This window comes from Cupressus sempervirens, chromosome 10 (genome assembly GCF_028749045.1).
Source record: "Cupressus sempervirens isolate cs-2001-9-10 chromosome 10, ASM2874904v1, whole genome shotgun sequence".
Lineage (NCBI taxonomy): Eukaryota > Viridiplantae > Streptophyta > Pinopsida > Cupressales > Cupressaceae > Cupressus > Cupressus sempervirens.
This window is the reverse complement of record NC_143127.1, coordinates 579,595,756-579,601,037: the sequence shown is the minus strand read 5'-3', so window position 1 is coordinate 579,601,037 and position 5,282 is coordinate 579,595,756.

Sequence of the window (5,282 nt, the reverse complement as noted above, 5' to 3'; positions counted from 1 at the left end):
TGGTCAGATTAGTGGGTCAATGGAAAAGACAGTCAAAGAGGTTAAAACTAGCCATCATATTCCAAAGTTTGTCATTTCAAGGGGTTGCCCAATCAAACATTTTTCTAGAATGGATCTAAAACATGGAGTTTCAGACATTAAAGAGAAGATCCCACTTGTATACACATCTCAGACATGTGTTGATTTTGATCAAATTCAAGATGTAGGTGAACTAGCTTATTACTTTCAAAATATGCTTCAGTTACAACTGATAGTTTCAGTCACATGCTATATCATTTCAGCTATATGGATGCATGAAACCTACCTTTTGTTGATTAGAAAAGGAAGTTATTTCAATCAGTTAGTAAATGGATGTATTTGAGGATCTTGTTGATTGATTAGCTTAGGGCAGGTTAGGGGTGTGAATTAGTTTCAAATTTCAATAAGTCTAGATTTGCACATTCTGTTTCAATTTTTAGTTATTACTGGAAGTTGCATTACATTGTTGACAGACTGCAAATAAATCAAAATTACATATAATAGAGAGCATGGAACACATTGCAATGTTCAAGACTATATATAACTCTATAATTTCATGGAATTTCAGCAATGACATAACTTTTAGTTTTTAATTGTTTTTGATAAGGAAAACAGGTTTTGAAGGGAACCTGAAACCCTTTACAAATCATAAAATTTTCAATGAAGCCCAAACCAAACAAAACTACAGACCAAAGGTGAAATAAGTCACCTAGCAAGACACGGTGACTAATGTGGCATCGCAAATAATACAATACTCATCAGCCACACAAACAGGTTTTGAACGGGCACCTGAAGCCCCATGGTAAAAAAAGAGGAATAGACAAATAAGTCCCTTCTGCTCCCCCTTTAGATATGACCCTTCGGTCGCGTAAGGGTAACCTCATTTTAAAAGGATAATCTTTTGTTTCCTTATGCTGACTGGTTCTTCTGGGTTGGTGTTTTGGTCTTGTCTCTGGTTTTCTGGTATCTGGTTTGGATAGCCTTCCTGGCTGCTTTGCTCCAGTCTGTTTGTCCTTTCATATTCCAGAGTTTTTGGTTAATTTTACTGGTCATATCTGCTGGTTTCAGGTCCCTACAAAACCTGGTTTAGTTGTTTGGTTGGTTTCAGGTCCTTTTAAAACCTGGTTGTGCTTAATGGTTTATCTTTCTCTTTGATGTAATGAGTTTTGGGGCCCCTTCAAAACCTTCTTTTACCTTAATCTAAAACAAATAAACAACAGGCCAAAAGAGCTAGGGAAAACTAACGAAAGGGACAACCACAACTCAAGCTTTCCCTTTCGGTCCCAACTTTTGAGAACGTAAAGCCATATCAAAAGGAGTGGAGGGCTTGACCTTTTTTCATTTAACTATGGTCCATCCATCCTCCACCAAACCAGCTACCTTCTGCTAAGCAAAGTCAGCAACACCACAACCATCCCCTAAAACCCCCGCAGCTAGGGAACGGACCACAGCAAAAGAACGATCAATAACATCCAGAGATGGGGCAACAATACCCAGAGATGAAGTCGTAAGTGGGACAACAGTCGAATCGCCAAAGACAGAATCCAAACGAGGGTGATCAAGTGAGGTCTCCACCATAGGGACAGTCGTGCCATCAGAAACAACAGTCGAGTCCGCCACCAAAGTGTCCTGAGAAGAGTCGCCATTCCCATCAGAGGAATCTTTCTTAACCGTGTAGTGATCATCTGAAACCCCCTTCCACCAAGGAGATTCCTTCGGTCTAGTTTTTTCAGAAGAGCAGCAAGCAGCAAGGTGGTTGGTCTTGTGGTCAGTTTAGTTTTTAGTTGTTAGAGAACATTTTTTTTAGAATAATATTGTTGGTACAAGACACCATTGGTTAGAATCAGTCCATCAACATAAGACATGGAACCTATTCCACTACCTTACATCAATAAAATGGTTCTTATCAATCAAAACGTCATAAATAGAAAGATTGATTCAAGTTTTGTTTCCAAAGTAGTTATTTTTTCATAAGTTTTCAATAAGTGTTTACAAACACAAGCTCTACAAGCAGTGATAGGAAACAACACATGGCAATCACTATCATCATAAGGTGGCTAATGTAAACCCATAAAACAAAAGATGATGACAAGGAGGTAACACTCACTTCATCATATCGAGTACACCACCTACATCATGCCAATAATGACAAGCAGATGTAGTTCCCTACCACAATTGCATGTTTCAGTTTGTTTGAATTTTTAGTTTCAATTTCAAGTTGGTGTGGTGTGGTGTGTTTATTTCAACAAGAGTTTCAGTTTTCAAAAGTTCAATAGTTTTCGACAAATTGAGAAGGTTCAGTTTTCTAATGTTGACGAAGACTATGTGCCCAGTGGATATGCATAAGACAGCTAGTCTATTACTATTTAGCAGGCAAACACCCTTGAGAGGTCACCAAAAATGTTAACTGTTTTCACTACATATGCAAATTATTCTAAAGTTTTCTTAAATTTATTGCCTATGTGGAAATAGCTTCAGATTGAATTCATACATCATTGCTCATTAAGCACAATTAGTTATGGAATTGAATTGTTTCATGCTAATTTGAATTGTTAAAATAGTTTTGAACATTGTTGATTTCAAAATATTGTTAAAATAGTTTTGAACATTGTTGATTTCAAAATACCTAGAAGGTCTAAAGTTTGCAAAAAAATCAGAAAAGAATACATGAACAGAAGAAATTTTAATTTCATTAAAGGAAAGTTCATATTGTGTGTTCCACACAAGTCGTAGTAGTTATTTTAAATCTATGATATACGTTGGCTTCCCTTTTTCTTTCTTATGTTGCACTTTTGTGTTCTTTATAAATTTGGGATGAAGCAAAACCATAGTATGTTGAAAAAATATTCATTACGTTTACAAGTAAAAGAACATGGTAGCTTTTGACTTTTTTCTTTTACACCTTCGCCTTTACTCCATGACTATTGTTGTCTCTTCCTTTTACCACGTTTCTCTGTTTTCCTTGGATTGTTATATTTAACATATTATTATTCGTGTCATGCTTATTGTACTTCTTTAATTCTCTTTCTTGACGCATTCTTAAACCTTTTAATTACACGTTACCGTGCTTCATATGTCAAACTTCCCTTTAACAGTTTTCTCCACATTTGTGGCACTTAAATTTGATTTGTGTTTCCCCACCTAAGGACATCCCTCGTGATATTTTCAATCTACTTCTTGTAATACAAAACATCGATATACATGGTAACATTCTTTACACATTCATATCTCATTTTCCCTTTATAAATTATATCTCTCACAACAATAGGGTACTTCCATATGTCACGAATTCATTTCTACATCATTCATGCCATGCTTATATTCTTATATGCTACATGTATAATTTTTAAATTTGATACTTATTTGCACACATTCACAAATCTACATCAGCATATGGATTTGTTTTAAAATTAATACTCTTCAAAGAATCCATCATGATATACACATTTCTAATTTGAGGGGCACACATAAGCTCACTATGCTATCAAAAGCTCATCTATACACATATTGAATAAGATAGACCAAACTAACTCCTCAATGACCTTAAGCATTGAGATTTACACTTTGAACTCTTTGCCATCTATGGTATTAAAGGAGGATATCAGATTAATTCCAACTCCTCAACCACCCTACACTTTCCCCGTCTTCCCTCGTTTCTTTTCATTAAAAATGAAAACTCATACAATTGCATGCAATACTCTCCCTATATATAAGCATTCATATACACCCCCGTACACGTGCGTGCGTGAATATAATATTTATACATGTGTGTATTAAAAATGCTACCAGCCTAAAAATAATCTATTTCATATCCTTTTTAAACTACAAATCCAATCATTTGATATTCAAAACCTCAAGGATGAAGCAAGAGATATAAATTCTTGAATCACTCACAAATATAAGAAAAAGCCTTCTGTTCAATTTTTCTTTACTTTTCCGAGGCCTTCCATGTCATTTTCCTAAATCCATTTTCCCTTGCTTTTCCTTAGCCTTGGGTGGCAGTTTCATAAACCTACTCAGTATCCTACTCATACTTAGCTCCTCGTTTTAGTCTTGTGATTGGTAAGTTTAACCTTGCCCCAACAAATCTTCATTACCTCACCTTCCCCACATTCATGGTTCGTTTGCTTGCTTCTTAGCTCACAAACTGTCTTCATGCTCGTTGTGTCTCACTTCATTTCTAGTTCCCCAAGTTTAAATCACTGTGACAGTCGAAAACACTTTTCAACCTATATTGATTGTCTCATCATCTTTTTTTAAATCTGGCCAAAAAATAAAGCAGTCGTCATATGTTAACCAGATGCTTCTAATTCCGCACCATAATCATATGATCTTCTCTAATGTGAGCAAAAGAGGGATAGAAATTTATTGAAGAGTTTAATTTGATGTAGATGAATCAAATATGAAATTAAACCGTTCTAATCCAACCTAATTTTTAATCTTAAATTTTTATATATATAAAAACAATATTCAGTTTAGACAAATTTAATAAGGAACCAGCCAACAGCCCGTGTTAAGTTTTGATTAAAGGAGATTGTCCAACTGCCTCTAACAAATGGCACTTCAGCTACTGCAAGAAATGTTGGAATTGCATCAGACGCCTCTCCTCTTCTCCTTTTCAGATTTTTGCTGTGAGATTAACCTTAGCAACCTCATTAAAAAAACCAAATTTTTAATTTTTCTTTGTATTTTTTTTATTAAGGGCATATTATTTCTTTGGGATTGACCTATAGTTTTAGACATAACAACAGATTTTAGCTTGTTTACACGATTCAGGCTAAATAAGATCACTTTTTAGCAAAACTCGGTATTCTTTGAGAACAAAATTTTCGACTCTACCTTCAAACTAAGCAAACACTTTAGCGTATTGATACTATCCTAATAAAACAGCAACTAAAAATCTTCGGAAGTCGTGAATTTCATGTAGAACGCATAAACCCATGAAATTCATGTAGTTCACATAAACATGGTTCATGGACTTTTTTCTTAACAGATGACTCTTATTTATTCTGTGTCCTGTTCAATTTTTAAATGTTATTGACCATTTCCACTCTCTCTGAAAGGTATTCAGGGGATCAATTCCTACAAAAACGACATCACAATTATCTCACTTAACCAAACATTTCCGAGTCTTTATTACTCAAATGACACTGTGGATGTGAAACCTTGATCCAAAAAAAAATATTCAAATGACAGTGCTGATGATAATACCAGGTTAAGTGAAACCATCTGTGTACAATACCAAGAGCTGCAATAACAAGATG